At 40.0% G+C, this 26,945-nt stretch overlaps 1 pseudogene; it reads left to right on the forward strand.

Annotated features, from left to right (window-relative positions):
- Window positions 1-18,267, forward strand: part of LOC130882280 (ubiquitin domain-containing protein 2-like) — a 36,515-nt pseudogene extending 18,248 nt beyond the window's left edge.
- Window positions 18,268-26,945: the final 8,678 nt, after the last annotated feature.

Here is a 26,945-nt window from a genome sequence, read left to right on the forward strand (position 1 = left end):
ATGGGTCTGGACAGGCATCTGGTAAGGGCTCTGAAGGCCACCTGGACTACAGAAAAAGCATTTTGGATACCACGGGAAAACCTTGTGTGTTCCTTTCTCCTGGTTGCATCTGTGACAGGCAGGTACCTCCTGAAATAATTTAAGTGGCCATTGCAAGGCAAGTCCACCCCACAGCCCTGACAGAAAAATGACACAAAGGAAGATACTGGCATTCTAGACCTAATGCTTGCAAGTTGACTAGTTAGTGCAAGGCTGTGCCGTCAGTCACCGGCTATCTGTACACACCCCGAAGGCATGCTAATCATTCCTTTTTTTACTTAAAATACTGAGTAAAGATGAACACCTCTAATCTTCAAGTCCATGTTTTGGAAAGGGGATTATTTATGATCCATCTACCACTTCAAATTCTTTAGTAAAAACCTTTCCCTGCAAATTATAGAACTGGGTTGAGCATGTTTGAGCAGAAAATGATTGACAGAAGGCTGTTATCTAGGCTCTACGATCCCCGATGGCCAAGAATAAGCTTGGGGATAAATAGGCAGGAGCAATGAGCTGAAATCACACAGTAAGAAGAAAGTCTAGCAACTGTGGGTATTTGACAAACCTACTTACAATACCATTGATTGAGTCTTTTGTTTATTTACCAGATCTAATGAACTTTCAATCACTGGATTCAACACTATTTTATTTTACTTTTCTGACTGTTTGGGAGCCTATTCTCTTTGGATGGATACCTTGCTCAGCCTAGATATAGTAGGGAGGCCTTGGACCTTCCCCAAAGCAATGTGACTTACTCTGTCTGAGGGGTGAATGGGGGTGGGGTGGGAAGGCATGGGATGAAGGAAGGGAGTGGGAACCTGGATTGGTATGTATAATGAAAAAAGATAGTTTTCTTCTTTTTTAAAAAAATAATAAATTCTTTAAAGGGAGAGTAAAAGTAAAAAATATATTAGATTCCTTTATATCATTATATCTCTGCCTAATCTATTTCATGAAAATTACAAATTACATAAAAAATTAAATGAATACAAAAAGCTTTCTCTCCTCTCCCACTGTCACTTTCAGAGTCTCCTATTTTATGTAGCTGATACATAATAATTGCACAAATTTATGGGATATAGGTACAAGTGAATCTGAATTCCAGAAATCCCCCAGAGTCCTTTTAAGTAACATGACTTTCTCAACCTGCTTATAAAAGACCTAGTCTCCCTGCATGAAATCACCACCTTAGGAGACAGGGCTCTGTAGCCCAACTATTATATCTCTGCAGTCTCAATGGTGCCTACGAGTGTAATTCATCCCTTTCTGCATGAAGACTTGCTCAGAAGAGGTCAAAATGAATGATGAGTGAATTATACTATACTGTTCACTGCAACCTACCGCCATGTTTTAAGAATTTTCTCCCTCAGTGTAAGCTAGGTGGCAGAGCCTCTCACGGTTTACAAAGCAAAAGAAAATGGCAGATAGTTACTTCCTTGATGGCTCTCCAACTGGAGTCTGGGCTCTGACGTTTGCTCTATCCAGCATTTGCATCCATTTTTAGAGCTTGAATTTTAAGCCAGTGAGTGGTGTAAAGAAGAGGGGAACATGAGTGATTTATTCCAACAACACGAGTTGGAGACCAACAATATTCCTGGAGCAGCAAACCCAGCAATGCTAACAACCCTGCTGCAGGATCCGCTGCAGCTCCAGTCAGCTGTGTAAAGTGCATCACCAAGCTCAGGGGCATCAGCCATGGTGCCAAAGGACATGATGTGGAGCACTGTGTCTAACTTGTAGCCTCAGTAAGTCTGTGTAAAGAAGTACCCTTAAATCAATTCATGCAGAGTTGCTTTAACTAAAAACATTGACTGATACATAAACTATTAGCAGATGCAGCCTTAAATGGCAGTCCTCTCAAAAGATTCCATTGGAATAAAAAATAAAAACAATGAAAATCAAAGCCATGTCCAAAGATGGGCATCTAGAAGCTCATCCCATGAATTTTCATCTTGACGGAATCCTCAATCTCACGAGGATGTGTAAGCATTATGAAAGACATGAGGAACACGGGAACTGTGGGCATGGAGAGCTTCGCTGCTTAAAGTAAGAGAGTGACAAGCTGAAACCACAAATTCCTGGCTGGAGGCATGAAGTGAAATCCTGTGTTTCTCTGACTGCTAAAAGAATCTCTTATCACTTCCAGCCGCAGGGCTAAGATAACTGAAAATCAAACTCAAACTTTGATCCTGCCGGTTTCGAAATTATAACGTCAGTTGAATTCACAGCCCACTGAGATCACTTAAGTGAAAGCAGAAGCATTGATCAGGGTAGAAAAAAAAAAAACAAGGTACAGAATGGTGGATGATAGATGGATTGAATTCGAATGTCATAAGTACTCTAAACCTACCAAATCCCCGGACAGTTCCTTGCTGGCCAACCAGTCAGTCTTCCTCCTTTGTCTGATGACATGCAGAAGGAATAAATTATCCATGGTAATGGAAGTGGCTGTCACAAAAAATCAAGCTTTTAGGTAGCAGAACCAGCAGAGCTGATGGCAGCTCTGGAGGGCCATTGCTAGCGATGTCAACAGTGTGAGTCATAGTTCTTAGTAGCAGTGACAGCAGTGTCCCCATTGAGCCAGGTCTGTCGTATGATTTAGACTGTCATTTCTTCTAGCACAGTCCCAAGACTGGTTCTCTAGTCCAATGTAATTCGAATAAATAATTTCCTTCTCAAATTAGTTAAATTTGGTTGTCATAGATAGCTTTGAACTATGTGTTTAGAAATGTTTACAATTGGCCCTACTGACACCACCCAAATGTCGCCAAGGTTTAAAACATTTCAACTCTGTTTGTTTGCTTTGGTACAATGATTTCATAACCAGTCTAAATCTCCCAATAGTGAGACTCATGATCAGCACTGCAGGCTCCCTGCCTGTAAAATTTAATAAGAGATTCATGTCTGTTTGCTGCTTACAGAGAAGAACATTTCCTTCTACCTTCATTCATCCTTGTCTCTTTTATATGTGATATTAGTATTCAGTTTTCCAGAGAATTATCAAAGAGCAGGCAAACACAAACCACTACCTACCTAGATGCAGTCATCTAATGTATCAAATTATAACCCACAAATTCCAACATGACCAATTGCCTGGTCTATCTTAAGCCATGACAAAGTAAATGCATGATAAACAGTCACAGTCACTTAGAAAACTGATGGCCAAGCCTTTCAAAGCCCAGGAAGGGCACTTTCGGAGTGATGACAAAAACCATAGATCAAGCACAGCCTGATCAGGTGATTCAAGTCTCCAGCTATGTGTCTCTGGTCCCAAAGGTTGCTGGATGAAGCCTCTTCGATGATGATAATGCTAAGCTCTGGTTTATGCATACAGCAGAGTATAATTGGGACTAATTTAGTTGACTTTTTTTGCTGGTCATGTTTGGTTCTATCCTAGCTCTCTGGGCTATCCAGACTCTGGTTCCTGACCCTCCAGGTAGTGTTAGATAGTATTCCTTCTTGTGGCATAGGTCTCAAGCTGGACCAGTCATGTTGGCCACTCCTACAGGTTCTTCTCCTCCTTTACTCCAGCACATCTTACAGGCAGGAGTATGCTTGGATCCTGGTTTGCTGATACAAATTTAAGGTATAGATAGATGATAGATAGATAGATAGATAGATAGATAGATAGATAGATAGATAGATAGATAGATAGATAGAGATAGATATTTCTGCTATTGATTAAAGTATTGTGTTTGTGAAGCTCATTTTAAAATGTAACATAAAATTAAGAAATATAGGTAAATAGTCACCTGTAATATTCAAGCTTATAGCTATCTTAGTTAGATTTTCTAGATGTACAGAGATATATTTCAGATGGATAGGGATTCTTCAAATCTTTCAAAGACCTTCAGAATATAGCATTTAAAATGTTTTAAGGACTTAGGACTTTTCATGACAGTGAAACATGTCTGCTCCTGGCAGCACTTGTTACTTCAAAAGAAAAATGGGCATCAAAGAGGCTTCTTATGGAGTTTGCTAACTCTTTGGGCAAAAAACTGCTTTTGCCTGGACTGCTTAACTGGACATGTAGGAGCCACAGAAAAATGACTGCTGAACTTGCCTAAAGGTGAGATGATCCTTTGGGGTTCCTGCTACATGAAAGAGTCTGCCAGATGTTAGCAGGAAACAGAAGTGACTGACAAACTGCCAATATAGGTGAAACTGTCTTTGAAATTCCCTGTTTCCTGGAAAAGTCTGCTGGATACTATGGGCCTGTAGGCCAAAGACAGATGCCCCAACAATGCAGAAGAACTTTTGACTGACTTTCCAGGCAGCAAGATGTCTCTATCAATTTTGGAAGTTGCTTATAATGCACTTTCTGTTTACTTAGGTAATATTATATCCTTCTGGAGTCTGATGGAAATAAAAAATTATAATTATAGTTACAGTTTTCTGTAGTTATAATAAAAGGCAAAATAGATATAAATATTGTAACTGTAATTCTTGCTTAATAACTGTTTTGTTATATGTAATATTACTATGTTAAAGTTAAAACTTTCCTTTTCATTTAAACAGAAAAGGGGAAATGATGTGGGAGGTGTTGTGTCTATTGTTGCTTTTATTGATTAATGAATAAAGAAACTGCCTTGGCCTGTTGATAGAGCAGAACTTAGGTAGGCAGGGAAAACTGGACTGAATTCTAGGGGAAGGAAAACTGAGGGGGAGACACCATGGAGCCACCACTGGAGATAGACATGCTGAAACTTTGCTGGCCATGACCTTGTGGTGATACACAGATTAATAAAAAATGGGTTAAATTAATATAAGAATTAGCCAATAAAAAACTAGAGCTAATGGGTCAAGCAATGATTTAATTAATATATTTTCTGTGTGATTATTTTGGGTCTAAGCTAGCCAGGCAGCCAGGAAGAACAAGTGGCCCTCCCTCCAACAGACTAGAGAAATAGTTCAGTGGTTAGGAGCACTTTTGCTTTTATAGACTTGAGTTCAGCTCCTAGCACCCTCATGGTGGCTCACAAGTATAAGTCTGGCTCTAAATAATCTGATGTTTCTTGCCTTTGAGGGCACATGCACTCATGTGTGCCTACTCCCATAGAGAGACACATACATGTACATAATTTAAAATATAATAAAATCTTGAATAGAAAAATACAATAAGGAAAAATTCTAGGCAACCATAATAAAGACAATAAATGTAAAAGTCATGAATTAAAAACTAACCTTCTGAAAAACAATACACAAAAAAATAAATATAAAAGGTAGAGAGAGAGCTCAGTGGGTGAGTCCTTCCTTCACAAACTTTAAGACACCAGCAGAAAATCAGACATGGTTCCCAGTACTGGGGTCAGATGGAGAGACAAACTAGGGTTTGCTGGCTGTCACCCTAGTAGGAATGGAGGACACTGAAACCCAGGTCCATTGAGAGACCCTGTCTCAAGGAATAATATGAAGATTGATAGAAGAAAGCACCTGATATCCTCCTCTGACCTACAGACACACACACACAAACACACACATACCTGCATATACACATATACACACTGAAGAAAAAAACGAATATAAAACAGCCATTTCAAGTTTATTATAGTAATGCAATGGTAATTTAATATAGAAAAAAGTCTATCAATGTAATCCTTAACAGGGAAGAAGTGGAACCAATTTTAATTGGTGCACAAAAAATTATTTAATTGTATTCAGTAAGGTTTTGTGATTCTTAAAAAAAATAAACCTAATGAACTAGTTTTAGAAGCAAATTTCCCAAATATACTTAAAGCAAATATTTTACTAAAGTTAAAAGCATTAGACACTTCCAAAAATGCCGGAAATGAGAAAGAAGTGTCCATCAATACCACTTAGAGTCAACCTCTGTTATGGTTTTTTTTTTTTCATTAAGTTGTTTTTTGTCGGGTATTTTGCTGCACCAGTGAGAAACGTGAGCAATATATTGATCTAGAGAGCTTGGTCAAAAGAATAAATGAATGAAAAGAAATGAAGTTATGAGCATGATCAGAGGACACTGAGGATGGACTCTCCCTCATAATTAACAGCCTATTAAGCCATAGACCTTAATTACTAGTCAGAAAAATAGGATTGGAGTCCCACCTTCAACCCTGGAATCCTGAACTACCCAGTCACAAGCTAATAACTACCTAAAACTAACCAGGGGAAACTTAAGAGTTATGAGATTATTACATGATGGGAGGCCTTCTGGGAAAAAATAAATACATACTATTCCCCCTTCCTGTAAGGGCTGCTTATTCTAGAAACTTCAGAGATAATGGAGAGCCTGCCTGACATGTGGATCAGAAATGTAGATTGGGGTAATGGTCCCTTGTGCATTGTCAACTCTGACCCCTTGACTGTTCTCTACTTTACTCTATGATAAGCTACACTAAAAAGAAAAAGAAACGAAAGTATAACTGTTGAAACAGAACAAGAATGCGAAACACTAACAAGTATGAAAACCTACATAGTATAAAAGTACTGCCTTTTCAAAATAATCAATAAGGTTCATGCAATATTACCACACGTGAACCTGCCCATGCTTATATAGAGCAACTTGATTTGTAATCACCAAAACTTGGAAACAACTAAGATTATCCTCAATAGATTAGCAAACAAACTAGTACATCTAGACAATGTAATATTATTCAGAACAGAAAAATGAGCTATTAAGCCGTGAAGAAACACAGAGAAAATTTTAATGCTACTTACTAAGTAAAAGAAGCCATTTTTGAAGGGTTACATATGGTATCACTCTCACATTGTGGAGAAGGCAATGCTAATGAGACAGAAGTTATGGGAAGCAGAGTGAATAGCTAGAACATGAAGAAAGCAGTACAACTACTCTGTGAGACACCATAGTGGGGAATACACGTCATTATGCCATTGTCTAAACCTATAGCATATACAGCAATAAAAGTAGACTGTATTGCGTCTGATGAGGACATGTCAGTGTAAGTTTAATAACTGTGATAATGGTACCCTCTGGTAGGGATTTGGGGATGCTGTGCATGTAAAGGGGAAGGGATGTATGGAAATCTCTGTGTTTAGTGATCTAAGACAACATTTATGATAGGCCTGAAACTAAACGTTATCACAGAATAAGTATATCCTAGTTTGTTTTGGTTTAGGTTTTGGTTTTTCCTATTTCTCTGATAAATAAACCAAAAGCAACATGGAAAACAAACAGTTCTGTTCTCCTAACAAGTCATAGTCAGTCCTTCATTGAGGGAATCCAGGTAATGAATTCAAGGCAGGAACCTGGAGGCAAGAACTGAAGCAGAGACAACAGTAGAATGCTAATTACTGCCTTCCTTGCTCCTCAGAGCTTGCTCAACTTGCTTGCTTGTATTACTTAAGACTACTTTCCCTGGGGTGGAACCACCTAAAGTGGGCTGAGCCCTCCCATAATAATCATTAATCAAGAAAACACCCCCCAATCGACTTGCCTACAGGACAATTTGATAAAAATTGAAGAAAACTTCGATTTTCTCAGTTGAAAAGTTCCCTCTTTCCAGATGACTCTGGGTTATGTCAAGATAACAAAACAAAACCAAAAACAAAAAAACTAACCAGCACAACTGACTCCTTGTCAACTTTACACACCAACACATTACTATTGAACCATAATAGCCTTGCTTTGTTTGACCCCAGGATGTGAGGTTAGCATTGATAGCGTAATAAAAAACATAGGGTAACTTTAAAAGTTCCATAATCTTTAAGAAACTCAATACTATAAAAGTCCAAGTTCTCTTTAAATTTCAGTGTCTCTTTAAAAGTCAGCTATAAAAAGGTTTTTGCAAAATCAAAAGCAAGATATATACTTCTTATTCTAAGAGGAGAGGACCAGAGCATAATCACAATCAAATCATAAAAAATGAAACTGAATAGCGTAAATAATTCAGTGTCCAATATTTGGTACTCCGTTGTGGTCTTCTGAGAACCAAACGCCTTCAAAAGCTCCACTTCTTTGGCTTTGCTATCCATAACACAAACAGCTCATTTCATGGACTCAAGTCAGCTCCATGCCATGCCTGACCCTGCTGGTCTTTCCACAGTCCCAGCATCTCAAGTGTCCTAGAGTTTCCACTAAAACTTAAACTGAACTTTTCCCAGTGGCCACTTGGCCTCGAAGCAGGGACTCCAAGTCTGCCACATGGTGCCAAGCCTCAGCAGCTCTCCATGACTCCTTCATGCCTTCAAAACTAGTAACACATGGAAGACTCTTAATGTTACAAAGTTTGGCTTCTAACTTGAGACACAACCTTGGCCCTCTCTGGACCATACAGGTTCTGTGTGGTTCTGCTAAGGAAACATTTATACCCCTGAAGATTTCACCTCATTGATGCTGGTCTCTTATTAGTCACAACTGATTCTTCAGCTTCAGCTTCACCTAACCAGCACGGATTGTCCTGGTAAGGCAAAGATCTCATTTCAGTGGTAGAGCTCTCTTCTTAATCACAGCTGATTCTGCACGCCTAGATGACGAGAAGCCATGATTCTTAGTTCAAAGTATCATGGGAACAGCCCCAGTAGTCTTTGAAGGACTCTCAAATTTCCATCTGAAACTTCTCAGTCCCAGCCTGCATCCTCAGCCCTGCTCTCAGCATTACCTTCTAAAGTCCCTTTAACATCTTTCAGCATTACCTTCTAAAGTCCCGTTAACATCTTACTAAGCTCAGGATGCTCAGGGGCTTCTCTAGTCTGAAGTCCCTAAACCAAATACAGTCCTCCCACAACAACATAGACCAGTCTGTCACAGCAGTACTATCCTCCCTGCTACCAATTCCTGTCCTATTTTCTCTCTCTTACTGTTATAAAGCCACCATGACCAAAAGTAACTTGCGGGAGGGAGTACTTCAGCTTACAGGTCACAGTTCTTCACTGAGGGAAGCCAAGGAATGAGTTCAAAGCAGGAGCCTGAAGGCAGGAACTGAAGCAAAGACCATGGAAGAATGTTGCTTACCGGCTTGCTCCCCAAGTCTTACTCAATTCACTTTTATCATACAATCCAGAATCACTTGTTCAAGAGTGTCACTATGAAGAGTGGGCGGGGCTCTCCTACATAAATTATTAATAGAGAAAACACCTTCACAGACATGCATATAGGCTAATCTGATTGAGGCATTTTCTCAACTAAGGCATTTTCTCAACTAACCACCAGCACAAAGTATAATAAATATGGCAGGGGGAGGGATTCAGAAGCTTTGCTAAAACATAATCCTAATGAAATTATTGACATGTTCTTTTTTTTATTTCGGGATTTAAAAGCAATGATCCTCTTAAAAGTATAGATTTGATTCAATGCTAAACAAATCTGCAAAGACTTTGACAAGCTCAAACGAAACTCACTTTGAAGTGTGAAGTCAAGAATTCTCAAGATGATTTTAAAGGAGGAGGAAGGAGAAGGAGATGGTAAAAGATTCTATCAGCTGTCCTGATTTTCCCTCCCTTCTATCAAAAAGATACAACCACAGGGGTTATAACAGTGAAATCGCTGGAACTTAGAGGGAGAAAGAGGAAAACAAACATATTATAACCCTTACTAAGAGACTTACAATAAATGATTTCTATGATAGAGAAAATAGAGTAAGGTTAGAATGAATTCTTCAACAAAGTCTTGACACAATTGGCTATAAAAATCACGTATCCAACATAAAGAATACAGAAACATATCATCAGACTGCTGAGATTAGAAAAGACCTGTGAACACACAAGACTGACCAATCTGCACACACTAAAATAAAAGACACTGCAAGATTAAGAATTCCAAGAATAAAGTTAAAAGATGAACTGTGAGCCTAGAAACAATATGTCTAACACTATCCAACAAAGGAGTAATAAAGTATGTTTTTTACATAAATATATATATACAATTTTCATGTCATTAAAAAACAATTCAATGAAACCATACCATAGAATATACAAGCAATTCATAGAAGATGAAATTCAAATACATAATAGATAATAAAGTAACGCTCTATATCAGATAATATGATACAGTTTAAGCTCTGTCACATTGGAAAATGGAATGTTTCACTAGACAATTTCATTATTGTGTTACTGATACAAAGTAAGGTAGCTACAACATCACTAGGCAATATAATTTTATGGGACTACCAAGATATACACAGTCTGTCAATGGAGGAAACATTACTTCGTGGCACATTATTGAATTTGAAAGACTATTAATATCAAATATGGCAAGGACTTGGGGTAAACCAGATATCTCAAGTATTGCTGATAGAGTAGAGAAGAGGCCATCACAAACTGCAATGATGATTATGTACCTTACACCTTCAAATTCAATGCCAGAGGAACCCTCATAGAAGACATGATATAACATAACATAAATAAGAAATTATCTACCAGTTGTTAAGAAAATTGATAGATGAACTGTATAGGGACATTCTTTTTCCCTAGTGCTATAATAAAATACCCTGAAAAAAGCAACTTAAGGGAAGAGGGTCTATTTTGAGTCAAGTCCAAGGGTATAGGACATCACGGCAGGGAATTCAAGGCAATGATAGCTGGAAATGACTCATCACATTGTGTCTCCAAAGTACTCAGCTCACTTTCTTCATTTATTCATTTCGGGATCCCAGTCCAGAGAACAGTGTCACTCACAGTGGCATGGCTTTCTATCCCAATTAACTTAACCTAGATATCCCCCTGCGGGCATCCCCTAGCAGCAGTTTGATGAGCTGCTAGGAGTTTACAGCTCATCAAACTGACAACTGAGATTAACCATCACACCTGCTTACTATTATATATCATAGGATTGTTTAATTGATTAGAACTGTATATAACAACACATAAAATACTCTAAAATGCTCAGTTGAAAAAAATAAAGCAAGTTGCAGAAAGAGAAATTCAATAAGGTACCACCCATTAAAGTTTAAAAACAACCACAACTCAGTATTGAAAATAATGCTCACCATTTCAAACATATATGGAACATATTTATCACTAGAATGACACACACAGCAGCTCAAGATAGATAGAACTAGACTCTACAGAGAGAAGATGAGAATTTTTTATAACACTTTAACTGGTTGACAGATATATAGTTATTTTTATATATTTCTTGGTGCATTTGAAATTTTCTAAAAATAAATTTTTAATGTAAAACCACATAAGTATGCCATTTGTCTGAGTATGGTCCTATATTAAGTTTGTATATGAATAGAAAGTTTTTTGGAATATGACCTTTCTTCTCTCAAAGACAAATTTCAGACAGATGTAAAGGATGGATGGATGGATGGATGGATGGATGGATGGATGGATGGATGGATGGATGGACACACAGACAGAAACAAGATTAACATAAATCAATAAAAAACAAAATATCCTGCTTCTTGATGCTTGTGTCTGCCAGGCTCCATTCAAAAAGATAAAAATCTCTACCATGTATTTCCAATAAGAAAATTTAATGCATGGGTTAGTAACCAGGTTGCCAAGAGGAATGGCAATCCAAACACTAGCAAGTGCAGGAAGTTATTGTCTGCGCCAGAGCACTGAGGAGGAGATATCATTAACAAACTCCAGCAGTTGAATAAGCTTGGCAGGGAGTTCAAGCTCAGTGCCAGCTGCTTGAGGGGAACTGGAGCAACATCACAAGGCTTCAGGGGATCGTACCACAAGCAAGACTGGAACGATGTCTCCAGTTCTCACTCCCTCCTGCAAATGCAAGCAGACACCAGGTAGCAGAAGTGCCTAGAAAATACACTTTGTACGAGTTCATCCCCTGAAATACAGAGTGAAGCAAGAAAGACTCGAGGGAAACACTTGAGAACAAAAAAACAACAACAACAACAACAACAGAATGATTGACTCATTTGTTAATACACTGCTCCTCTCGCTATTTATAGTAGACAAAGATCATAGAGACCAGTCTAAAATGTCACATATGTGGGCCTAGGGATATGGCTCAGTGGTTAAGAACACTAGCTTCTTTTCCAAAGGACCTGGGTTCAAGTCCTAACACATACATTGTGGCTCCCAAACATCTGTAGCTCTAGACCCAGGATATTACTCTCTTCTGGCTTTCAATGTCATCAGACATGAATGTGATGCACAGACAGACATTTGTGCAGGCAAAACACCCATGCACATTAAAAAATAAACAAAATTTTAATTGGTATATGTATTTTTCTGCAAAATAGTTCTTGTATATGGATATTGTTTATTTAGGCAGAAGTGGTTATACATATACCAGAGTGAAAAGTCATTTGTAATATGAATATAACCTTTCATTCCCATAAGCACATTTCAGACAAATCTAGATAGATAATATAAATTGATTAAATAGGTGGATGGGTAGATGGGTGTATTAGATTAATTTTCATTAAATAAGGGATACATCCAAATACGCTTTTACTTTTTAACAAGTATATAAGAAGCACCTCTAACATGTACATTATAAGTTACTAAATCTGACTTTTGCTTTACTGAGGTTTACAAGCCTGTGAGAGAAATTGATAAACACATATATCAATGCAGGCATAATTCCTAGCTCCTGACTTGCATCAGCTGAGAAGAGGACATTTTGTGTTGATGCCTCTGAAACATCTAAGTAGAAGGTTTTGTAGACAGTAGGACACTTGGTCAGGAGATCTAAAGAAAAAATGGGGATCCAGTTATGAGCAGTTGCAGACTCATAACTATAAAGACAACCACATATGAGATTGTTTGTTCAAGAAGAACTTGGAAGCCAGGCTGTGGCAGTGCACACCTTTAATCCCACAAATCAGGAGTCAGAGAACTCTTTGAGTTCAAGGCCAGCCTGGTCTATAGAGTGAGTTCCAAGACAGGTTCCAAAGCTACACATAGAAACCCTGTCTTTAAAAACAAAAAGAAAGAGAGAGAGAGAGAGAGAGAGAGAGAGGGAGGGAGGGAGGGAGGGAGGGAGGGAGGGAGGGAGGGAGGGAGGAAGGAAGGAAGGAAGAAGAAGAAAGAAAGAAAGAAAGAAAGAAAGAAAGAAAGAAAGAAAGAAAGAAAGAAAGAAAGAAAGAAAGATCGAATGAGGAAGACCAAAATTTCAAGATTTGGCTAATAAAAAAGAAAAGAAACTTATAAAACAAAGTCAAACAAGATAGCAAGAGAAGACCAGGAAATCTGAACTGTATGTTCATCAAACATCAAAGGAGACTTTTTTTTGGTTTTTCAAAACAAGGTTTCTCTGTGTAACAGTCCTGGCTGTCCTGGAACTCACTCTGTAGAACAGGCTGGCCTCGAACTCACAGAGATCCACCTGTCTCTGCCTCCTGGAATTATAGGCTTGAACTGCCACTGCCCAGCCAGAGGAGACCTTTTAAGAGATGTAAGAGATGGATGTGGGTGAGCTGCCCAGAGTTGCTGCTAAGTAAGATGAGGTTCTTCATGGTAGTTTCATGTTGTTGCAGCATCAACTTGACATTTACCACCAGAAAGAGCTTTCTGGGCTATGCAACTGAAAGGACACCTGATTCATCTTCTCTTACCACCATCCTTTATTCTCATCATTAACACTTGCCAAGATCAGCTGTTTATGCTCACTTGGTCTCCATGACAATGGGAACTGGTGTGGGAAGTCCTTCTGGATATGTGTTGTTTTTATTGGTTAATGAATAAAGAAGCTGCTCTTGACCAATGGCTTAACAAAATATAGCCAAGCTGGAAGAGATTTATATAGAGATAGTAGGCAGAGTTGGAAACTCCATGGAGCTGCCAGAGGGGAAAGACATGAGTTGCCAGCCAGAACCTTGCCAGTAAGCCACAGCCACGTGGCAATACACAGATTAATAGAAATGGGTTAATCAAAGATATAAGAGCTAGCTAGCAATACGCCTAAGTGATTGGCCAAGCAGTGATTTAAATAATATAGGTCCTGTGTGATTATTTTTGGGAGACTGTGTGGCTGAGAAATGAACAAGTGGCCTCCAACAACAGAGACTCACATTGATCTTGTTCAATAAAGCATCTTAGTACCTAGAACAGTGCTCAGAGCATAGGAGTTCTATTCCGGAATTAATGAAAGTTGGGAGTCCCCTGTTTCACTCTTTTATTAAAGAGTGACTAGTTGACCTTAGCAACTGCAGTATCATTCTGATGTAGGAGACTAATGTAGGAGAATGGGAGGCGAGAACAAAGACAGAATGTAGCTAGTACTTTAAAGATGGACAGCAATGGATAAGGAATTGCTTTGAAGGAGGAAATCTATAGAAGCTCTTGAAGGTGGGCAGATCAGGATATGTGAGCTGTGTTGTGAAGGAAGAATTCACGGTTCAGGTACTTCTCTGATGCTGTCCTGACCCATGTGTTCACTCTTGGGCTTAGGAAGCCAAGAGAAACTATTCAAACAGCTAGCCGGCTCTCCTTGGGGAAAGCACATTCTGTGGGAAATAGTTTCAACAATGAACATATTTGTGTAACAGCACAGTTTATGAATGCAGTGAGGTGAATGAACAAGCTGAATGTCTTGTCATTAGTCCTCGATAGGAGAGCAGTTTTCCAGACAAACTCGATCATTTATGACACTCAAAAATAAGTTAATGGTCAAGGAAGAGTCTGTTCAGAGGAGACCAGAGTGGCTGCCTCTGATGAAGGTGGAAAAAAACAGAATAACTATTTCATGGTGTAAAATGCCACCTGTAGGGAGCAAGGGTAATTGCAGCTCTAGAGGGGAGTATTTGAATGGGATAATTTTCAGTTCTTCCATCAACTCCATATTGTAAAAATATTTATTTGTAGTATAATATAGTCATCAAGAGTGGACCCTGTAATTGATCACACCAGAGGAAATAGGAAATGGAATGGGCTAGAAATTGGTTATAAAATTATTTAAAAACCTGAAATTAGAACTTCTATTTATAAAGTAATATAAGAATATCAACCTAGAACATGGTCCTGACTCTATTCCCACCTAAAAAAAAAAGTCTATAATTTTTTAATTTATCTTTCTTACATTTATTTACGTGTGCATGTATGTGGTGAAGGAGTGCACGCCTGTCATAGCACACGTGTGAAAGCAAGACGACAACGTGGGAAAGTTTTCTCCTTCCATCATGTCGGTGCACGGGATCAGGCTTAGTGCATCAAGCCTAAGATGCCAATCCATCTTTCTGGCCCAGTATTTAATCTTTTTAAAAATAAAATCCAAGTAGCCAGCCATGGGGATCAGCCAGCCTGAAAGAGCCTGCCTTGTGGGGCAGCCTGACCTACTCGGCTGCCATCTGGACCCAGATCCAGTGTTTGCAGTTGGCCAACCTCAGCACCCCATCTACTAGCTGCTGAAGTGAGAGGAGAAGCCAGGACTGCAGAACAAGACCCAGGAATACACCATCAGGCACGAGGATGAAAGCCTGAAGCATGACTGCTATCAAAGACGTTTTCAGCAATGGTCTGGTATTTATGTCACTTCAGAGACCAGAGATCTTGAGTCAGAACAATGACTCCTGGCAAAGAGTATTTGCATGTAGAGCTGTGTGGGCAAAACAATCTACGGAGCACACTGCCAGTTAGAAGAGTGGGAAGGATGGAAGAACAGAGTAGTGAGCACAGTGTTGATATTCAGAACTGAGCTATGCCCCCTCAGTCGAGGCCATGTTGATGTGTATGAATCTGTGGCTCGTGCTGCCACGGTGGTGGGGTGCATATCTAGGTGGCTGTGATCCTGTGACCCATGGTACCAACAAAGGCCATGTGGATGTCTGGGTATGTTTGGGTCATGGTTCTGCTGCCGCTAGGGCCCATGTTACCAAGGCCATGCACATGGCCATGGTCTGTGCTACCACCTGAAGCCATGTTGGTGTCTGTGGTCCATATTGCCACTGGAGTCCATGCTGAGGTCTGTGACTCTTGCTAACACTGGAGGCCAGGTGGATTTCTGTATTCCATCCTGTCAACAGATACCATGTGGAAGTCCATGAACTGTGCTCCTGCTGACTATAAAGACTAAGGAAGCTTCTGCAGTGGTATTGATGACTTCAGACTCACAATGAGAAAGACAAAAAGCTTCTCTGACAAACCCCACCCCCATCCCCTGAAGAAAAAGTAACAACCTAGACAGGAATCCATCAAAGAGAACTGTTTTTGTCGTTATTGTTTGTTTGTTTGTTTGTTTTTACGTGCCAATCTCATTCCTCCTCCCTACTCTCCTCCGTCTCTCCCCACCTTCCTCCCACTCCACTCCCCATCTACTCCTCAAAGAAGGTAAGGCCTCCCCTGGGAAGTCAACTAAGTCTGTCCCATCACCTTCTTGAGGCAGGAACAAGTGTCTCAGTTTCCCCCAGTTCTAAGCTGAGCAAGAGAGAATAGGCTCTCAGCACTGGGACACTCCCACCAGCAATGCAGGAGTGTTTTCTCTACCCTACAACCTCTCCAGCATAAATTGTCATCAGTGTTTTTTTTTATTTTGGCCATTCTTACAGGTGTAAGATGGAATCTCAGAGTTGTTTTGATTTGCATTTCTCTGATGGCTAAGGATATTGAATATTTCCTTAAGCATCTCTCAGCCATTTTAGATTCCTCTGTTGAGAGTTCTCTCTTTAGGTCTGTATTCCATTTTTTATTGGATTTTTTTGTTCTTTTGATGACCAATTTCTTGAACATTCCTGCATTGCTGGTGGGAGTACAAGCTGGAATAGCCCATTTGGTTATCAGTATGGAGATTTCTCAGAAAATTAGGAAACAACCTTCCTCAAGACCCAGTAATACCACTTTTGGATATTATACAGAGGATGCTCAATTGTGCCACAAGGACATGTGCTCAACTATGTTCACAGCAGCATTGTTTGTCATAGCCAGAACCTGGAAACAACCTAAATGCCCCTCGACCAAAGAATGGATAAGGAAAATTGACACAATGGAGTACTACACAGCAGAAAAAAATAATGACATCTTGAAATTTGCAGGCAAATGGATGGAACTAGAAAACATCATATTGAGTGAGGTAACCCAGACTCAGAAAGATAATTATCATGTTTACTCACTCATAAGTGGCTTTTAAACATAAAGCAAAGAAAACCAGCCCACAAATCACAATCCCAGAAAACCTAGACTACAATGAGGACCCTAAGAGAGACATGCATGGATCTAATCTACATGGGTAGTAGAAAAAGACAAGATCTCCTGAGTAAATTGGAAGCATGGGGACCATGGGAGAGGGTTGAAGGGGAGGAGAAGAAGGGAGAGGAGCAGAGAAAACTGTATAGCTCAATAAAATCAATAAGAAAAGATTATTTTTTGTTTCATAGAGATGTTAGATTAGATAGATAGAGAGATAGAGAGATAGAGAGATAGATAGATAGATAGACAGATACTAAGATCTGTAGATATGTAGATAGAACTTATTCTAAGGAAATATAAAATAAAATATTGACTTACTCTATGATGGTAGGGAATATATGTATATATCCTAAAATGTTATTCCTTTAACTTAAAATTATTTCCAAATAAATAATATGAAAATGCTAATTATAGAGTAGATTTTCCAGAAGATTCAGACTTCATTGTTCAAATTTCTAAAATAAATTAATACAAGAGAACAAAGAAAATAATCAAAAAATAATGATGCGGCCTGAGGCGGTCGGGACAAGCACCCTGAAGTGGCAGCTTGGGCGGGTGCGTGGGCGCCCAACACGACTCCTCCAGCAGCCTCAAAAAGAACTCAGACGGCATTGGAGTTGCTCTAGGTCGTAACCAGGCTTTGAAAAAGGAGAAACCAAAATGGAAAAGCGATTATCTCATGACAGATGGACAACTGCGCAGCAAGAGGGATGAATTTTGGGACACTGCACCAGCTTTTGAAGGGCAGAAAGAGGTCTGGGATGCCTTGAAGGCTGCAGCACACGCTTTTGAAAGCAGTGATCAGGAACTGGCACGGTGCGCTGACGGAGTGCTACGATGAGCTGGGGAACCCATACCAGCTGCCAGTCTATTGCTTGGCACCACCAATCAACATGATAGAGGAAAAAGAGTGACATGGAGGCTCTGGATATCCCTGAGCCACCTCCCAATTCTGGACGTGAGTCTCAGCTCTGTCCGCGCCTCTCCACAGGCAAAGGCCACAAGCTCGTGGGACGCAGCACAGACACGGTATTCCATGTGAAGAGGCGCTTACATGCGACAGAGGGGATGGGGCCAGGCAGCCAGCCGTGGTTCTTCCCTGGCAAGTCTCTCATTGATAAGATGAAACTGGAGGAGCTGAAGAGCTCAAAGGACTATGTGGTACAGGTTATCGTGAGCCAGCCTGTGCAAAACCCAACACCAGTGGAGAACTGAGCTGGGCTTGCCTGCGTCCCAGATCCCTTGGCTCCTTTTTATTATCATTTCCTACTCTATGACGTGAAATTTATTTCTACTGTTCTGAATTCCCTATGAATGGATTTAGTTCTGAGGAATTACCAGTGAAAACTCCATCTGTGGTGGAGACCAACAAAAATAATAAAACACACAGAGCCAGCCTCTGGAACTCCTGTAATTACAATTTCTAATTTGAGAAGCAGTTAAGAAATAAATAACCATTTATTTTAAAACATTTATCAACTATGTAATGGCTGTGTTTAAGGGATTTGGAATGTACACAGACACCAGACCCATCAAGAACAGCACCAAGCACCTTTTGGATACAGAATTTTTAAAATGTATATGTCAAATTATATTTCCAAAACCATCAATAATCAATAACAGTTACGAAACTTAAACTTTTTTGATTTGTTTTAGTGGAACCTAAAAGAGCAGAGGGGATTGTTTCTCTTCTGGGTTTGTATTCCTATTCCACCAGGAAGCAGTGCAGACTGGGAGTTTGTCAGTGTTGCTTCCCCTCCCCCAAGTCATGCTCCTAATTCACATTCACTCAGTTCTGCTGCCATCCAACACGCCGGCAGCAGACACCCTCTGGAACACCAGACGCTAGGCTAATTTAGTAAGTAGTCAGAGAAGCTGTCTCGCTGCATAGTGGTTTAAAATGTCTCTGGTGCCCAGGCTTGAGACTACTAGCTACCGGTGATGCCTTCACTGATGCAGCCGCTCTGCGTGGCCGTTTCTGGAGCTGACTGACCCCATCTCTATTTCTGCGCCATGTAACATGGAAACGGAGTGTAGCTGCTTCCATTCCAGAATAAAAAGCAATCCTGTCTTCCCCGCCTTGCAGGGCGTGGAAGTTAAATCTTCTCTGCCTGTTTGTTCCTGGGGAAACTGTGCCTCTTCTCAGCCTTGGAGAAAATTCCAACTCAAGATTTTCAAGTGTGAAAACTTACTGGTGTCACTTAACCGATACTGGTGAGAACAAATGGTGGCACCTGGCGCTAGACCTCAGCGCTTTTCACTTCACTCTGATTCTAGTCATTGTGGGCAGCAATGTTCTTCCTGCACCTTCCCACAAAGTGCTGAATCAACCACCATATCTGCACATGAGGCTGAGGGACTGGAGCACAGTGAGCCAGCCTTACCTCCCGGAGAAGGCCGGAGAAAGCTACCAAGAGTTGGATTCAATCTGGAGCCTCTGAAAAGCCCATTCTGCCATGCATGGTGGTGCATGCATTTAATCCCAAACTTGGGAGCAAAAGTAGGCAGATCTCAGAATTTGAGACCAATCTGGAGTACAAAGCTAGTTCTAGACCAGCCAGAGCTGCATAATGAGACCCTGCTCAAAAAGAATGGGGAGGGGGGGGGTGATTCCATGAGCTAATGTGACCACACTGTATCTTTGGAGTCTGAACTGTGTACAGTAGATGAAAGAGGGCGCTATGCTGTCTCAGTAGGGAAATGCCAAACCTTCAACATCTATTTGGATATAAAACACCATGATTTTCTTGGCAAAATGAAACTGCTAAGGAGTTTAAGATGTGATGTTTAAAGTGGTGTTAAATTTCCTATAGCCTATAAACAATATATAGTTTAAATATATCTATAATTGAACTTACGTTTCTGAGAACTTTTAACCATTTCCCTAATTCTGTTCATAAGTTTAAAGTCTGTGACTGCACCTAATTTAGACTTGATGGGGATTGAGTCTAAATTCAGGAGAAGCACACAGCTTTAACAATGAAGAAGGTGCTCACATTCCTGTGTGGAAGCTCCAGGACATCGGAGTGCATCAGCCTACCATCAAGAGGGTTGATTCATTTGCCACATTGAGTAACAGTATCTCAAAGTCCATCAACTGGAAAAGAATATTTTAAAAATTATTTTTCTAAAGGACATTTGATGTTGTCATCAATAATCTATGTTTGGTAAAAGGTCTTGATTGTTTCTTGAGGGTTGACCTCTCTAAGAGTTTTTTATTTTAAAAGAACATATACTTTGAAGAATGATCCCCTAGGCGTGTTTAACCTAGGTGAGAAAAGAAAACATGGTGCTGGTAATTGTCAATAGATTGATGTAAGATCAATACTTGATGTGTATAATTTTAGTACATGGGAGTTTTGTGCTTTTATTTTAAAAGTTCAACTTTAAATATAATAATAATAATAATGATGATGATGATGATGATGATACTTTACATTCCCAAAGCCAGCAGTAGGACCAAAGAATACAGAAGATGAATAAAAAGGACCTGTTCCTGGAAACATACTCACATCATCTCCAAGAATAAAGCCAAACTGTAATAATCTTCCAAAGAAAAAGTGGGGTTATGCACATTTTTTAAATGAAATTGATATCAACTCAGTCAGACAAAAATATTAACAGAAAAGCCGGGCGGTGGTGGCGCACGCCTTTAACCCCAGCACTCGGGAGGCAGAGGCAGGCAGATCTCTGGGAGTTCGAGGCCAGCCTGGTCTACAAGGGCTAGTTCCGGGACGGGCACCAAAGCTACAGAGAAACCCTGTCTCAAAAAACCAATATATATATGGGAACTAACAGATGTTATGACTCAAATGAACTTAACAGACATCTATAGAATATTCCATCTAAACAGAAAAGAATATACCTTATTCTCAACACCTCATGGAAATTTCTCAAAAATTGACCACATGCTCAGTAACAAAATAAACCTCAACAAATACCAAAAAATGGGATAACCCCATGTATCTTATCAGATCACTATGGTTTCGAACTAGAAGTCAACAGCAATGCCAATTCCAGAAAGCCCACAAACACATGGAAATTAAACAATACTCACCTGAATCATCAATGGGTCAAGGAAGAAATAAAGGGAGAAATTAAAGACTTCTTAAAATTCAATGAAAATGACCACACAACATACCCAAATTTACAGGACACAATGAAGGCAGTGTTAAGAGGAAAGTTCATAGCACTAAATGCTTACAAAAAGAAACAAAAAATCCTACACTAGTGAATTAACAGAACATTTGAAAACTCTAGAACATAAAGAAGCAAAGTTACCCAAGAGAAGTAGATGGCAGGAAATAATCAAATTGAGAGCTGAAATCAACAAAATAGAAACAAAAAAAATAATAATACAAAGAATCAATGAGACAAAGAGTTGGTTCTTTGGAAAAATCAACAAAATAGAAAAACCTTTATCCAAACTAACCAAAAGACAGAGAGAGAATATCCAAATTAATAAAATCAGAAATGAAAAGGGGGATATAACAACAGACATGGAGGAAATACAGAGAATTATCAGGTCATATTTCGAAAACCTGTATTCCACAAAATTGGAAAACTTAAAGAAAATGGACAAATTTCTGGATAACTATCACTTACCAAAATTAAATTAAGACCAGATAAGAAAACAAAACAGACCTATAACTGCTAAAGAAATAGAAACAGTCATCAAAAGTCTCCCAACCAAAAAAAGCCCAGGACCAGATGGTTTCAGCTCAGAATTCTATAAGCTTTTCAAAGAAGAACTAAAACCAATACTTCTCAAATTATTCCATACAATAGAAACAGAAGGAACATTGCCAATCTCTTTTTGTGAGGCTACAATTACCCTGATACCCAAACCACAAAAAGACATTACTAAGAAAAATAACTACAGACCAATCTTACTCGTGAACAATGCAAAAATACTGAATAAAATACTGGTAAATCGAATCCAAGAACACGTCAAAACTATCATCATATAGTCAGATTACATCTCAAAATTCATGACAGTCTTCAAATACTTAAATGTATAAGATAAGCTAAGAACAATCTACAAACACAGTAGGAGACTACAGCATTCTTCTTTCATGAGAAATCAACTGCACAGTATAAGTTGCAGATAGAGATTTTGAAGAAAACAGCAAAGTTCTGACCTAATTAACAATCAGAAAAAGAATATAGTATAAAGTGCTTACTCGGTCATGTTGACCAGCATCCTAATCATGAGCTCACAGTTCATGTAATTCTTTTTTTCAAATTTGTTTTTGATATTGAAGGCTCTTCCAAGCCAATCATCTCTAACACTATTAGCCAAATACAAGGAAACAGATCCACCCTAGAGCCTTCATAATGGCACCTCTTGAAGATTAATAAACACATAAGGAGAAGGAAAGACTTGCGTCTGAAGGGATGGCATAAACAGTGGCAGATGGGAAAGCCATTCTTTGACGTAGAAAAGCGGGAAGCAAGTTCCTTCACTGTGGGAAGCAGACCACATGTCCTACTTTATTCCCAGTTTAGAAGGTGGAACGTACGTTCCTATGACCTTTTAAAGTCATTGGCTCACTGAAAACTTCGACATTTGTACTCGCAGCAGCTGTTACAAGCCATTCATTCTTTCTGTTACTGTTTTGTGCACAAATAACTACGTTATCTTGCTCAGCAAATTTGATTTAGCCTGAATGTGAGTGACTTAAAGCTGCAGTGCCCAAAATTGTAAAACACTTTCTGAGGGAAATGTCTTAGTTGACTCATAAAACATTTTGAAGTAAGCTAAATTTTAAAGAAAAGTCAAAAATAGAGCCAGATATGTTGAGCTCACGGTTCCTTTTGTTCTTTTTTTCCAACACCATGGCTGCCTGCATGCTGCCATGCTTCCCACCAATGATAATGGACTACACTTCTGAATTGTAAACCAGCCCAATTAAATATTTTCCTTTATAAAGAGTTTGCAATGGTCATGGTGTCTCTTCACAGCAATAGAAACCCCAACTAAGACATGCATGTTGTTTCCTCAATATGTGGTTTATGGCATAATTTTTTAAGGTGATAATCAAATCATCCTCTAGTACCAAGTTCTCAGGCTTACTACATAGCCACTTTCCAAGTTCACATTCAGAAGGTTTCTCTAACCTTGGTGTCTCTGCTAAAGAACCTCATTCCAAAGCCCCAAGTTATAAGAAAAGCAAACAGAGCTAACCAAATTACAGCCAAGAAAACTGGCTCATAAAATGCGTGAAAGATTTCCTACTGAAGTACCCAGGCAATTACTAACCCCTGGTTTCAGCTGTCCCAGTGAAGGCCCAATCAAAAAACAAGTTTTTGGGACTAGCAGGTAGTTTCTTGTATATTTTATAAGTTGAAGAACGGGATTTCAAAATTTAACTAGTTCTTCCTGTAACCCTAAGACAGTTGGAAGGAGCACCATGATTACAGATAATGAAGACGGTGTGCCCTCTGCCTGGCTGGCTTCTGGTCACAGGACAGTGGTAAATAAAGCAGAGGCGATTCCCTCTTCTACAGTGTTCGTAGAGCCTTGGGTGTAGGAGTGTTGTGTAGTTGTATTCACTGGGACTGAGCTCCACAACTCTTCGCTTTGATTATTTGTGATTTTTTGTAATGGTCTCCATCTGTTGCAAAGAGAAGTTTCCTCGATGAGGGGTGAGGGCTGCATTTATCTGTGGGTATAAGGACAAGTGTTTAGATTGTCCTTAGGGATTATACTGGCTCAGTAAAGTAGTAGCTAGAGATGCTCCTCAAATTCCCAAGAATTTGCTAGCACTGAGTCGTGAGCTCCATTTCCAATACCAGGCATGGTTTCTCTCTTGCTGGGCATGTCTTAAGTTCAGCTAACAAGGATGACACGAATGGGTTTGTCAAAGTGGGCAGGGAAACACCCACACGGCTTCAAACATACAGAAAGACAACTGGAGAATGCTGGGATTGGGAGAAATAATCTTCCCTAGGGAAAAGCACACGAATTAGTTATCCAATACCAGTTATTTAGCCCTGAAAATGTATGTACTAGTTAATATTATATTTAGGAATATATATGTATATTCATATATGTTTACAATAACAATTAATAAAAAGAGAGGCCATGAGTTTGAAAGAGACCAATGAGGGATATACAGGAGGGTTTGGAAAAAGGAAAGGGAAGTTCATTTTTAATTTAAAAAAAAATGGCAATGGGTTTTTTATCCTACTGCTTGTACTGGCTTTGTGGGAGCCTAGGCAGTTTGGATGCTCACCTTACTAGACCTGGATGGAGGTGGGTGGTCCTTGGACTTCCCACAGGGCAGGGAACCCAGATTACTCTTAGGGATGATGAAGGAGGGGGACTTGATGGGGGAGGGGGAGGGAAATGGGAGGTGGTGGCGGGGATAAGGCAGAAATCTTTAATAAATAAATAAATAAACAATAAAAAAAGAGAGAGGCCAATTCCAATATTATGTACTCAGGGATGGGGAAGTTTTACTATGTAGGCACATAAAATAAATAATATTTTAGGCACAATCTTAAATTCGCCAAGCAAAATGGAAAAACACTTCATAAGCAAGCAGAAGCACTTTGAAATCTTTTCCCATCTCCGTTGGCCACTTTTGGAATATTACCATTGAAGAAGAGAAAGGCCTAAATAGCCAGGTAACCCTCCCAGGTGCCTTTCTGATCAGGAGTAGCTAATAGTGGCGTTTGGAGGCTTAGCCTTCCCTTCAGTACTTGATGACTGTTTGGTCTCCCCTGGTAGAGACCACAGCCCAGAAACACCAGGGCAATGGGGTGGACTCCTGAGAAAAGGAAGACGTGAGGAGGTTATGTGGGAAGCGCAGCACTTCTGGGAACTTAGCAAACAGAAGCACTAGTGGGGGAGACAGACTTACTAACAGGGAGGCTCCAGAGGCAATGTACTTCACCTGGTCTGGCGCAGGCCAACTGGACAAGTGGCACATCACTCTCCACGGCGCTTTCTGCAGAAAGGGGGCCTTGTAAATTGGTCATACGTGCGGCTGTTACCAGTGGTCAGGGACTGGAGTGGGTCTTTTCAGGATTTCAGCCGCTTATTTAAGGAACTGGGATAAGTGCACTCACACAGCTCACGAGCTAGCAGGGAACTTTATTCAAAAGCAGAAGGTTCTTACAGAGCCACAGTGGACCAGAAGAATGAACGTGCACTTAAGGACCCAAATGATTGTCTTAGATTTCCTTTTACGGTACAAAAGGAGGTAATAGAGGTACAGTTGGAGAAGTTCTCTATTTCGAGTGACAGACTTGTGTTGTATAATTTATTTCCATTGTATCAAGAACGCACGCAGCTAATACAGGTGGAGGTACCAGGTTGCCGCCGAGTTGTCAAGTGCTTCATTAGCAGCCCAGACCCAGTGGAGTTCCGTGTTGCTGAGCTATTCCTATTCCTTATAAATTACACACAGTGATGTCATCAGCTTGCTACTCACTTTTCCCTTGTGCCAGCAGCATTCCAAAGAACAGCTGACTTAGCAAATATGCAGGAGGCAGGGTCCCTTACAGATGATGCGAGCTTGTTCGGTCTCCACTCTGTTCTGATGAATAACCCTATCTGTACATCCAGACTTGGCCTGTTCTCTTTGCTTGACAGGGGCCTTGGAAAATGGAAAGGGGAATTGCAGAGGCGTGGTATCTGAGCTCTCAGAGATCATACACTTCCAAGTCTCTTTTTAGGCAAACCTTTCCTGAGCCATAAAGGGCAGAGACTCTCCTTGTTTTAGACAGCATGTACTCCTCAGCACTTTATTTCCGTGCCTGGCATCCTTCCTAACAGCTCCCCTGCTCCTTTGCGGAGTTGTAACCCAGGTATGCTGCACAAGCCTTCTATGGAAATTATAGAAATTCATATACTGTCTCTCTAAGAGACCAGTGTCTTTGTCTACCTGCCCCAGAGCTTAACTCTCCTGCGCTCTGACGATGGTGCCGTGTTTCTGAGATCAGCTCCACAAACGCCCCATCAGTTCTCACAACTCCCTTGGAAATCTCTCTCATATGAATCACCTAGCGTTACTTCCTTTTATGGGAAATTTTAAAACCGTGCTGCATTTGTAACACTGAAAATGCTAGTAGTGATTTTTCAACTTTTAAACCAAAAACCGAACCCAAAACACAATTTTGATCACCAAAAAATTATTTGTAATGGCAGGACCCTGGCATCCACAGAAGGTGGTGTTGTGGGACATTATACATTCAAAGATTTCTGTAAAACTCAGCTTCCCCAAAAGAAAAGTGAAACATTTTCAGAGAAATGCCTAGAACTGAAAATCCTTACATTCATCAGAATAAGGCAGACAGAGAGAGACAAATGCTGCATGCTTTCTCACATAAGCAGGAACTAGGAGACTAGCTTCAAATGTGGTGCGGGGAGGATGTCATGGAACACAGAGGGGCAGTGGGAGGAACATGTCTTGTAACACACATGGCAGAAAAAGAGAAGACAGATTAAACATGGTGGGGAAGAGGACCAGCAAGAAGTGGGCAGAAGGATGAGCGGGGTGGGGGGGGGCATAAAAAACCAAGTGTGTATGAAATGCCATAATGAGGAACTAGAGAATGGTTCATCAGGTAGGAAGACTTGCTCTTGCTGAGGACCAGAGCTTGGGTCCTAGCACTCAAATAGTGGCTCAAGCCCTCCATAACTCCAGGCCCAGGGATATCTAATTCCCTCTTCTGGCCTCCTTGGGCACCAGGCATTGCATACGGTGCACATCCATACATGCAAGCAAAACACTTATCCACATAAAATTAAATTCAATTAAATTTTAAAATCCACCAAGAAATCTGTTACTTTGTGTGCTAACTTAAAAACAAATAAATGAATACATCCCAGCCCAACATACTAAGAAATGTTGAAAATCATACGATGTATGTTACAATCTCCA

Source organism: Chionomys nivalis, chromosome 10 (genome assembly GCF_950005125.1).
Source record: "Chionomys nivalis chromosome 10, mChiNiv1.1, whole genome shotgun sequence".
Classification (NCBI taxonomy): Eukaryota; Metazoa; Chordata; class Mammalia; order Rodentia; family Cricetidae; genus Chionomys; species Chionomys nivalis.